We start from the raw sequence: 13,209 nt of genomic DNA on the forward strand, positions 1-13,209 counted from the left end.
GAAACTGAATGCTTGGTGCACATATTGGCATTCCTCTGGCATGGTCTGTGGAGAGACAGGACTGCTGTGATGTTAGTCCTTAGCACCTGACGTGAACCATGCCAAAAATGTTGTCCCTGGTTTTTTGCCCAGAAACCTTCCATCTCCAAAAGGCTGCTGGGCATCAGCTAGCCAGGTGCAGCAGTATCTCGAGAGCACTGTGGCAGCTAACCTCAGGCCCCACAGATGCTCCTCTTGCCCACAAATTCCCTTTTGTCTGCGCAGGACTAAGCCAGCCTGAAGACTGAGTGGACTTCATCCATGTCACTGCAGTTTCCAGCTGTCTGTAACTTGCTGAGTTACTGGTCCGCTTTAGGAAGCCTGGGTGTTATCTGAAGTGACAGATGCCTCTTGAGAAGCCTGCCCAGCTGTCTCCTTGTGCCCCTGTCTCCTTCCATGCTTGAGGACTGAGGCAGCACAAAAGCAAGCCGTCATTTTCAAGAGAACCACCAACATGTGTGAAAGCCAAAGTTCACAGAAAGGACTTTCCCTTGGAAAAAAACATGTTCTGTGGACTGGAGGTATATGGAATGACACAGAGATACTGGAGAGACCTCATATGAGCCCATACTCTCCCTCAGACCCTGTACAGTCTCTCAAAATATGCTTTTACTACTCGACACTGAGGTCTGTCAAGGAAAGGTTTCAAATCCCTCCTGTGGCAACAGTAAGTGCAGACAGCTAAGCCAGACACATGAATAAATCAGCAAGAACAGAGCTGCTCAGCCAACACAGTGTCCCTCAGGCTGGTACCACTAAGATCCAGAGACCTGATCTCCACTTTCCCTGCAAAACCAGACCGCAGCAGGAACCAATGGAAAAGTTGAGAAGGCTGGAAGGCAGTTGTACAGCTAGGGCCTTCATCAAGTTGTGTAAGATCCAGGCTAAGTCCCGGCTTAGCTCTTCAGTTCAGATTTCCCTGTGACCCTCAAGTTTTGAAACTGGAAAAACGTTACCTGAGGTAAATTCTGCCAAAACTATGTTTCTACAGAAAGTGCTTCAGCTGTGACAAACTCTGAGATCCTGTAAAAATGAAGTCAATACAGCCCCACATCCACTTAATCAAAAAAGTCCCGGACAGCTCTGTTCTCAAATGGACCATGCAAAACCACACATTGCCTCAGAAAATCATCTTGTGCCGGGGGAGAATACCATCTCTGGGCTAGCTCCTGCGTTCCGACAGCAATTCCATGAAAAGCACTGCAATGACTGATCACAGTCAGGACAAGATGTTTCAGGTAAACAGGACCGTGACCATCTGAATGTGCCTCCAGATCTGAAACACAGGTACAGTGCCAAAGCAAGAGGCTGGTTAATGAATGGAGGAAAAGCATGCACAGGCCTTCCTGGCTTCTAAGATTAGACAGTGCAGTCATCTAACATAGCAGTGGCTATCCTTGCGTCACAAACCAGGAGAGCAAATGAGCGTAATAGCTGCTTGCTGTGATCCCTGAAGACATTGCTCCCCACTGCCCCTTATTTCTCAAATGCCAGCTGCCTCTGCAGAGCCCTAAGAGATTGCTTGGATGCTTGCTGTTCCGTGGCTAAATCCAATCCTCCTGCATTGAGGGGTTCAGAGGACTTGGGGGAGGATGCAGCAAAGGAAAAGGCGTTCTGTTTCCTCATTACAAATCAAATAGCGTGACTGACATCAAAAGACAAGCACACAGAAGGAGCAAGCAGAGCATAGAGTGGGGCAGAGGGAAAAGCCTGGCTGCTGTGAAACAGGAAAAAAATAATCTTGCCAGGGCAAAAATAGCAGAGAAAACTCATGCAATGGGGCAAGATACTTTCTCTCTTCAGTTAGGGCATGCTTTCTTCCTTCCCACGCTCTCTACTGCTACCTGACTGTTTTATATTCTGTTTGCAATGATGGACTCCAGCTGCTACAGAGTGCTAAGGCACATGTTCCAGCAGCAAAAAAAACTCACTGGACTTGTCCTCTGCACTGCACTGACTTCCAAAGGACAGCCAATGCAATTCTACAGTGTCATCCTCATCTGAAAGCACTTGGATCTGAGCTCAAATTGTCTAGGAAGATCAAGAAAAGCTCTGGGGTAAAGATACTGGTTGACAGCTTTGCTCCTCTGGCACGAACAGAGCTCTCAAAAGCAAGGGTAATCATCACCTGTGTGGGGCTGGTCTCAAGCTGTGAAACATGACCTCTCCAGGAGCACCACAAAGCCCTGAGTGCAAAGCACGTGTCTCTGAACATGTGTGTCTGTGTGTGTGCACACGCACACACGTTAGACACCACGCACACACAATTTACACATTATGTATCTGTACACAATCAAAATGATAACATGCAAATACTTGTGTAAGTTCTGTTCAACTACATCGCTGCAGAATCCAACAGCACGTAATTTTCACATATACCAGCCCACTTCAACCACTGCATGGATGTATGCGTATGTATTTATGCACGTGACTGTACAAATTCTAGGGCAAACCCCTGCACTGCACGCACTAATCCCCTTGGGGAGAGACTATGTCAGCACATAAGAGATGCTGGTCACATCACTCTGCCTTCTCCTGGAAAAAACTCCCACTCTGCCATGGGGAAGACAGCGTAAGAATTGCGTAGGTCAGAATCTCTTTTCCCCTTGCCTGTCTCCCCAGACCCATTAGCTTGGCTCTCAAAAATTGAACAAGCTCACAAAGCTACCGTCTCGCTCCCGCCCACATCCTTGGTAGCTGCAGCATGTCTGCTGGCCTGGCTCCAAGTCTGTGACTTCACTGGAGCAGCTGTTTGCGCTGGGAAGAAAATTTGGTTACAATTCAGATACAGCTAGAGCCAAAGCTACGAAATACAGTGCCGTCTTCTCTCCAAGCAAAGACGCTATGCACATTACAGGCACAGCCAACGCACTTTCCTTGGGTAAGCCTGCCTCCAAACAGCTAAGAGGAACAAAGGGGATGGGTGAATAACACACGTCTAACACGTATCTCTTGTCCAACATGAAGTCCCAAAGCAGGGAAGGCAGACTGGGGGTGACAACAAAGAAAAGCAAGAAAAATATGACAACTCTCTGTACTAGAGGACACAAAGACCAACCAAGGATGAGCCCATCAGGAACTCCCTATTGTGAATAGAGTGAGGCTAATCAAAAGCCTCCCCTGAACCTACCACAGCCTCCTTCAGCAAGCAGCTTGGCCTTGCGAAGTCATTAGGAGATTTTTCAGCTCCAAGAACAGCACTCAGGAATGACAATCTCATTTAGAGAGAGTGGTTTGGGGTGACACACCTGCCATGATGACTGGAAGGCCTGGAAAGTCACTTGCCAGCTTAGAAAAGGCTATTAGCATGTGCCATTCCCTCCAGCTCATCCACTTGGGCAGTAGCCTCTCTCCAAAATCATTCTTTGACAAGGGAGAACTGAAAAGCAACCTCGTCAGAAGAACAATATCCATCTCCTGCTAGAGTTTCCATATAATCCACTGTTATATCCTTTCTTAAACAAAGCTTAAACCCTTTCCTATCTGCAGGACCAGACCCTGCAGTGTACAGTGACCACCACTAAGTTTGGGATGAAGCTCTTGTTTTTCAAAGAAGGGGAACTTCATCTTCCTTAACAAAACCACAGCAGACAAGCTGCGCTCAGCTGAGAGCACAAGGTCTGCCTTTGGAAGTCAGAGCCTGGCTGCTTGTCTCTATTTCCATCTCCCTTTCATTTCTTCCTTCTTCTTTCGTGACTGTTCTTCCTCTACATGCAATAATTAACACTGTGAAGAACTCCATTCACCTCTCAAATGTGTAACTTGCTGAGATCAGAGGAGACAGTAAATTCCTGAGGCTCCCTCCCCCCTCAAGAAGAGGGAGAAGCTAAGAAATGTGCTGAAGAATAGGTTTCAACAGCATTAGGACTGGCAAATTCATTAAACCCACTTGCAACAGGCTCCTTGTCCATATATACATCCAAATGCGTTTTCTACGCATCTTTGTTGAACTCAAAAACATTTTTCACCATTTTTCTTCCTCTGCAATTTTTTCTAACAAAGAGGCTATCACCCCACTAATCTGGATAAACAGTAAAGCCAGCCCAAAGCACTCCCAAAATAAGAGCTGCTGCTCAGACATTAAAGAGTTAGTATGATACACTGAAATGGACAGATCTTCCCTCTGGCTAAATCACTCAATGAATACACACAACCTCGTTCCTCCCTTGGAGAAAATAGATGGAAGGCCGTGTCAGAGCCAACAGTCGCATCAATCAGAACCCGTATATTAAAATGCCTGTAGCACTCCAGGAAAAAAAAACCAAATAAACCTACCAAGCAACCAGTTGTGCTAAACTTTTGCTTACCACCTCAATGGAATAATATGCCTTTCCCAACTATTTCAAATCGACCCCCCGTCAAAGAACTCTTGGATCCCTGATTGTTCTCCTCTCTTTGGAGGAGAAATTAGGGATAAGCGAGGTACCTTCTAGACGCATTTTACAAAGACTGGCCTTATCTATCTTATTTTTAAGGCAGGAGTATCAAATCTGTTTCTGCCCAAAAGAACTGGAAGTGTTCAAACCAAACAGCATCTTTCAGTCTAGACCTAACCTCACTTTTGCCAGAATTCCACCCTAAAGCTCTTATTTCTTGCCCCAGGTTAAAAATATAACCCAAGCCCGCCAAAATGTAGGGCAAGAGTTCTGTGTTGCATGGACACTTTACTCCTCAGCTTCTTTGCTTGTTTTTGCTTCTCTCACAGAAATCTTCACAAAGCGATAACCAGCAAAACATCTTTTGCTCCTGTGTGCTTTAGTTTTGGCTGATGTCAAACACTTGGATTCGAGGTGACATTGCTGTTGTTTCATATAGAAATTTAACTTTGTCTTTTAAGTGAGTGGGACACTTACCTGGGCTTCCCGCTCCTCACTTTTCAACACAGTTAGTGAAATCCACAACACTGAGTCATGCCTAAAGCTTGAACAACAGAGGGAATCTGGAAAAAGAAAATAACAGCATTTAAATACAGTTTTCAACAAAACACAATTAAACAGAAGCCCTACAAAGGAGGAGTGAGCTCATGCCAACACAGCACTGTATTCTGTCTCAGAAAAATCTGCATTTCAGAGATAGGCAGAGCTAGAACTTGGCTGTACAAAAACAAATGCTCAGGTGTTGATACTCAAATACTCCTTGGATTAAGAGGTTACCAGACTGCTGAGCATAAGTGATTACATATGTGACTTTTTCACACCTGCTGGACGTACTGCCACCTGGTTTTACCTACTAACAGCAGGCCCACCACTTGTTGAGCCTCAAAGCTGTATGCAAAAAAAGCCCACTAGAAATTGTTGACATACCCTGGAGGCATTGGGCCTGCTGGCAAGCGAAGGGAGACTTGGTGGATGCTACAGGCCTCTGATTTAAAATTAGGCACAGAGGCTATGAAAGAATATCCTAAATTGCCCCAGCCATAATATCTGCCAGTGACATCCGCTTGCCACCCCACAGCTGCAAGAGCTTACTTTGCTCCAGCAATGCTCAGCTCTACCAGAAAGGCAACCAAAATCATTTGGCTATATGCAGAGTTACCATGGTACAAGGATATTGGATCTAACCCGGATTCCAACCTGAATGCCAATGCACTCACAGCACAGAGTACTTAACGGTTTTAGTCAAGCTCTGAGCCTCCTTAGCTAACAATTAAAACTAAAAGAAGAAACTCTGGGGCGTCAGAATGAAAATACTTTGGGTACACCTCTGTGTGGCAGGCAAAAGGGAAACAGTCGTGCTATAGCATGTGTTTATCTGAAGTGGTGAGAGCAATACAGAGCCACCAAACAGCCAGCAAATTAAAAGATCATTGCATATAATTTAAATGTTTGGCTGGGATCCCCTGAGGCCCAGTGGGAAGAATCTCTGAGGAAAGGAAGGTATTTTGTTTGATATATGCTAGCAAGGAGGAAACTGAGCCAGAGTGCTAGCACGGCTGGAAGAATTATTCTTGCTGAAGTCAGATTACTCTAACTTGTCTGTTAGCCTCTGCTTAGCAGCACTGTAATGACCCAAAATTGCAGCTGACAGATTGGTGCTGAGAGTTTGTCTCATTGAGGCTACCGCATGTGGATGGGCCATTATTCTTTCAATTTTGGTCTCTGATGCCTGTTAACATACATTAGGCTTTTCCATATGGTGCTTTTTAGCCTGGTGTCCAGGGCAGCTGCCTGGGCCTCTGAACCCACCCACATGCTCAGGCCCTGTCTAATGAAAATGGATGACGACCCCAGCTTAGTAATGGGACACAGATGGACCAAATGGTTTTTCGCTTTGAAACATATTTTCATTTAAGAAAGTCTCCAAAGACTGTGAGGTTTTTATTCTTGTATCACTGTAATATTCCCCCCTAATACACTGCAATGTTCAGACAGGTGAGGAATTCAAAGTTGCAAACTTTCAATTTAACTGAAGCTGGAAGTAGACTTCCAGACCAATGCCCTATTCTAGTACTGCTATTCTGCTGATGGCCTTGACAGCCACTTGCATGTTCTCTCACCCTCCTCCTCTCCTATCTCACCTCTACTACTCATACTGAAAGATCTTCAGCATGAGAAGCAGCATTTTTTTGGGCAGACCTTCTGTTAAAAGAAGGCCTGACAGGCTGTCAAACCAGCCTCAACTGAGGGACTGTACTGCCTCCTGCAATACAGACAGTAATGATTAATTAAACAACTGTTTTACTATTATGAAAGCCTTGTGCAGACATAGCAAAAGGAGCCTCCAGAGCCACATGTGAGAATACGACTGAGGGGACTACGCAATGGGCATGGCAATCAAGGGTCATCTCCCAGCAGGACTCCTCATTCTTCAAGTTATTCTTCTTCTTAATAATATTTGTATTTCAAGAACAAACAGACACAAGCAGAGTCCAAATGCCAGAGAAGAGTCAAACACTTCCACATCATTTCTGGGAAAACAAAGCTCATCTTTTAGATGACACCAGTGTAGTACCACACACTCGCCAACAAATGTGCAGAGTTAAGGTATGCAGTAGGCAAACATCTGCTGCAAGATGGGAGCCATCTGTATCTTGGGCCAACTGTCCCATGCCATAAGTTGCCACTGCAAGCCTACAGCCCCGGAGTGTTTTGCAAACAGCATTTCACACACCTCTTATGCTAACTCGCTCTTGGTGGCCAGCCTGGGGCATCCCATACTCAATTCCACACTGACTAGACAGGACTCGGTTGCAGCCTGCATTGCCACAGTGATCTGGGAAGCCACACAGAACGATCTCCCCTTTGCTGACTGCTTTGGTGACCCACTTGTTCTGCGGTACACCCTCTAAGAGATGGAGATCCCTTGCGTTCCGTGTCTGTACTCTGCACTGGGAAGTTCCCAAGGGCTCATGAGGCTGTCTCCAACTTTCCCAAGTGCTCCTTGTTATTTATGGTTTCTGCCCTCGTGCTAAGTCTTTTCAAATAATTTGGAAATAATCCCCTTAATGCTAGGGCAGTTTGCCCATGACAGCTCATTTACCAGTCTATCTTCCCAGAGAGGTGAAGCCTAGTTAAATGTTTCTGAGGGACAGGGCAAGTGTCTGTACGTGCATGTGTGAAAATGGGATGGGACTCAGGAAAACAATTCTCCTTGAATCTCTCAGCCTTCATTACAATTCTTCTTTTAAGTGCCAGCTCTGATTTATGGCCTGTCATTCAGAGGCTACGGGGGCCTGCAGCCAGAACTGACCAGCTGTCAGAGCAGGGCTTAGAGAAACAGCAAACATATTAACCTGTCTCTCCGCCTGCCTAGATCCTGCAACTGATACAGGAGCTGACAAAGATGGGCTCTTCTTGGCACATTACTTCCACCCAGAGCACTGCTTGGGGCTGTGACTGTTCAAAGGCGGAGACACCCAGAACCACGTCAAGATTCCCCAGGTGCAGTAATTTGGACACAGCCGTATCTTATGCCCCAAGAGAGAGACTTCTTGGATCGTGGTCCCCACCCTCCTGCTTGCGTCCTGCAGGATCTCTGATACACTGCGTGGTACTTCGGTTTGTCTCCTGTTAAATAGGAATGATCGTTCTTGTTTGATTCACAAGAATGCTGGCAAAGGTGGATCATCTCACAAAGACTCCTTCAGGAAAACCGCTAGTTAAATAAAAATGGAAGCAACTACTTATCTGAAAAGAATATGCAAATACAGCCGTGCACAGCCACTTTCTCCTTGCAGCAATAACACTCAGTAATTTCCTATTTTATACCAAGCCACAGTAATAACATAAGAAGGTTGACAAAATGCAAGCCTGCCTGTGACTAAATGGTTAAAGGGAGGAGGACATTCCCTTACCTCACTCTACTGGGTTTATGTACCCTCTCACACAGCTTCTGAGTCACACACTAGACAGCTTTGCAATATGGAGACATTCCCATTTTTATTCTGGAATGGAGCAAAAGGTCACCAGTGGCATTTCTTCTCAGTTATTCTGCTTCCAGCCCACTCCATCCCATGGCATGACAAGCTGCCTTCCAGCACTGAACAGGGTTCAGTTATCCTTTTCGGAAGAGCAATCATAAGGCACTTTCCAGCCCGCTGGCTCCCAGCAGTGGGTAAATTCATCAGTTCACAGACGAAGATGAGCACTGCTTGCAAGCCAATATTTTAGAGCACAAAGACTGCTGTTTGCTCCCCATGGTTCTGGGCTCCTAAAGTGTAAATCCATGGGTTTTTAGGCAGCTGCAGCTCCCTGTCTGTACACCTGCACCTAAGCTTCTGGCAGGGCACCTCTCCCCGCAGGACTGATTTACCTCTGACTAGATTAGCAGCACAAGGCCAAGGACAGAGGCAGAGCTCTCGGAGCAAAAAAGGCTTACGTGGAGACACGTCCTGACCTCTGGGTTTCACTCTGAGCAGGGGACTCCCTGCAGAGAGTCTTGTCCCAGCTGGAAGAGTTAAAAGTTCTGTATAAATTATTATCACAGAAATACTCTCCCTTCCCTTTCTCTATTAATTAAGCTGCTGCTTGTGCCAGGTTCAGCAGACCAATACACCCAGTGCTATCTAGACAATCTGCTCTTGTTTAAATACATAAATAAATTCACAGCGAAATCAACCAGATTTGAAGACTCTTCCTTCTATGCAACAGTGACCAAAGCTACAATGTGTCTAAAATGATGGGCTCTAAAATCATCATCTAAGGCACCAAAAGTCTCCTGGACAAGTTCTGGAATGTACAAGCCAGGAGTGGGCAGCTTTCCACAGCAATAAATCCTTGGCTTCTTCCTCTCTGTCAAGAAGAGACTAAAATACACCAGCCAAGCACGGCCCAGTGAAATTGAAGACATTTTTAACAGCAGGCTTACCTAACCAACGAACAATCTTACAGTAGGAAGTTGGCCTGGCTTCAAGCCAAATTCAACAAGGTCCCAGCTATAAAGATTGCTTATAATTTTTTTTTTTTTTTAACACTAAATATTAATTGGTTTAAAACAAGAGTCCTCCAGGTCCCCAAGGTACTGCTAGAACAGAACTCCCTCATTCCCAGCTGAATGCCCTGAGCCCAGGGAAACAGTATGCTCTCTCCTCTGGCGCAGCTACTAATTCCCTTGTGCGCTGCGGTCCTGCTAGACAACAACCTTTATCCAGCCCAGCCTCCCACTTAAGACTAAGACATCCTCCGGGGAGGTGGAAGACATGGATTTGAATTGTTCAGATCTCCTTCACCTCCCAAATGCTTCCTCTGAGACTTTATATGAGCCCTACATAATTTTAACAAGTGGGAAGCAGACATGCTGGAAGGTTTTAATCTACATTCAAACAGCTCTCTCCAAAGCTCCTATCTTAAGGGACTGAAATGTTGGCTTTTTTTCATCTGGTACCTCCCTCCCAAGGCTGCAAAGCGAGATACAAATCTAAGAGTGAGAGCGCAGTCAGTTCCAAAGGTGCTGGAGTCAGCAAAGAGGAACACACAGATCAGACATGCCTGCTACACGAAGGCTCACAGGCTCAGCGCAGGTAGTTAAACTGATCTCCCTTTGCATGGGGTACAGCTGCTCCCCAGTAGTCTGGGTTTCAGGCTGATAGCTTCTAGAGTCTCTGGTTGTATTCCCAAGCTTCTGCAAAGGGCTTATTCACACAAGCTGATTAACAGCACTGTGCTGGTCTCCATTAGCTCCCGTCTCACTTATGTGACACAGGCCCTTTGACTCCCAAATATTTCCTGCTTTAAAGGCTCAGTGATTACTATGAAATAAAAAGCACCTTTAACCGCAACCGATATTCTGCACTAACACTGTCAGAATCTTCATTCTGAAAGTTCCCCCTATGCTGACAAGTCCCAGTTTGCTGTGTGTCTCTGGATAACTTATTTTTACCTACCCACACTTCATCATCTACTATCTTAGTGGTAACTCTGACTGTAACTCCTTATGAACCTCCGAAGAAAAGCTACATCTCTTAAGTCCTTGTTGGAACAGTAGAGAGCACGTTCTGATTTCCCATCTCTCAGGCATTTACAGCCTTCACACTACAGTTTCACCAAAAAGCACAAAACATTAACACTGCCTGTCCTTCTGACCTGGTCTACAAAAACTACAGTGCTCCAGCAACTCCCTCTCGCTCCCCGGCATCTCCCTCTCAAATCTCTGCAAGTTCTATCAGGGTTCAGCAAAGACAGGAAAAATCCACTGTGTAAGACATCCTCCCAACTCACCAAAAGGTCATGTGTACTCAGGATTTCCTATGTTGCACACGTCGTACATGAAGCTACTGTACATTCTAGAATGGCCAAGGTAATAGCTTATTTCACTGAGCGGTCTTCATGGAATATAACATGCATTACAGCCTGCTGCTGCTGAGGGGTTGTGAATACAGAAGCTCAGAGAAGTAACTGAAGTTAAATCTTCAAAGCCCACTTCACAAGTAAGAGAGGCTTTCAGAGCTCAGAGAACAAAGTCACTGAACAAACTATTTACAGTGAGTAACAAATAGACAGTGAAAAAATGCTTTATTTGACCTGTGTTATTCTCCCACTCAACAAAACCTGGTGCGGCAGGAAAGTCAGCAGAGCCACAGGCAGAGGTACGTGTGGCATCATGGTTAGAACAAGACACAGAGCAATGTCTCTTGGATCAGTATCTCCCACCACCAAGCCCAAGGCAGAGACAAGGGAAATCTCCCAGCCCATGCTGCCAAGAAAGATAAATAAAAGCAGTGCTTCTGTGTCACAGGGATGTTGTCAAGTTTGTTGCTATCTAAACCACCAACTCATCAGACGAAGGTTGTCAAAAACAAGCATCCCATCAGAACGCATTCTGTGAGCCACTACATTAATCTATGACCAGGAGCAACAGCAGAATTCACTCAACCCTAGCAGAGAAAAGATTCCCCTTTAGTGCAAACCCAGTTACTCTTTTCCCAGTTTGCATCTGACTGCTTATATGCCATCAACCTCAAAATAATTTTTTTTTTAAATAAATGGACTCACTGCTTTTCAAACACGGTTAGTGTTTCTGAGCAGAGCCAAATATGGTAACAGTGTAGGACAAAAGACACCGTGCGCAACCTTATGCTTTATTGTCCCTGCAATACTAGGTTTAACCATAATTTTCTGTAGCTGTAATCAATGCTGAAGGTGCCTCCCAGGCCACGCATTGTTTGGGAATGAGAGACATAGGATCGCCAGACCAGGCAGTACTGTTGTGTTCCCACTAAATTTAACTCCATTTGCCAGCTACCTGCAGACAGACAGCATCTTTGTGAAGTCTGGTCAGATTGCGACTCTCTCCTTTGTCTGCGGCTGATTCCCTGCTAGCTTACCTGACAGTATATATTACAACAAGATCTTTACTACTAAAAGCACATACAAGTAAGTCAACGTGGAGGATACTAAATTTCAAATTAATACCTCCCTAGCTCCTCCATCGTATCTGTCCACATACGCACATGCTTTGATCTCAGAGTAAATGAGATTTACTCTGTTTTCATCAAGGAATAAGCTACCTTGGACTACTTCACGTTTATTATGGGATAGGAAATGCACACCCGGAGCTACCCCTGGGTACTGAATACACTGTATGTTCACAGCTGAGCTTGTCCCCATGATAATTTCTTCACTTGTCTGCAGCTTGACGCATAAGCATGAACTACCTTGAGGTTAAAAAAATAATAATTAAAAAAAAATACAGTGAATACCATTGGACCATGCATTGAATTAGGTGAGGTCAGCACTGTGTGTTAAAAGTTTGCCTTCTGGCATGTTTTTTACTTTTTTATGTGTCTTTTTCACTTTTTTAAAAATCTGGAGATAGCTCATAGGTATTATCCACTTGCTCATACACACACACAATTATTCTGAGCTGTGACAAGATTTTAAAATGCATTGCATCTAAAAAAGAAATAACATACTCTCCCTCCCTTCTACTTGACATATACCATTATAAGACTCACAACTCTTTTGTGAAAATTTAAATAAAAAATGCCCATATATGACATGTTATTTATAACCCTTCGTTAAGCCCCTCCTGCTGAGTCCGATTTATCATGCCACACTCCCTAATATTAAATGCCGTCATTAGGCAGGATCTCACATTGCTTCAGCCTCAGCACACTGACTTACTGAGGAAACTGCAAAATTAAATCCAACTCAAACGCTGATTTCAGCACTGATGAAAGAAGGTGCCTCAACTGCACTGGCCCCAATCCACAGCACGTGCACTGGCGGTGCAGACTTCCTGCTTCCTGCTCAGCCAGCATGCCTCAGCCTACACTAGCAGGAACCATCTGTAGGGATGAAAGAAGTGTTCAACTTCCAAATTACTTCCAACCTTGAGAGTAGCCGGACTACTCTCTCCTCCAGGAACCACTAAATGATACAGCATACGCAGTTTGCTGAACAGGCAGTCTCTGTTAGGGGCAATCTCTGTATCCATGTGCTGTGGGGCTTCTCATTTTCACTACACATTGTCTTGAACATTACTATCACAAACAAGATTTAATGGTAGATAATAACACTTCTAAGATACTAGCATCCTGGTTGGTCTCATACTGCTACAGAGGTCTTAGTAATAATAACAGCTACAATTAGCTCACATACAGCACTTGTCACCCATGTATCTTAAGAAAAATTATAAAAGGAGACAAGAGCTATCACCCCATTCTAAAGACAGGGAAACTGAGGTATTGAAAGGGAAGTAATGACAAAATGCAAATACCAGCAGCAAAACGAG

The sequence above is a fragment of the Platalea leucorodia genome (assembly GCF_965183815.1).
Source record: "Platalea leucorodia genome assembly, chromosome: 17".
NCBI classification, from domain to species: domain Eukaryota; kingdom Metazoa; phylum Chordata; class Aves; order Pelecaniformes; family Threskiornithidae; genus Platalea; species Platalea leucorodia.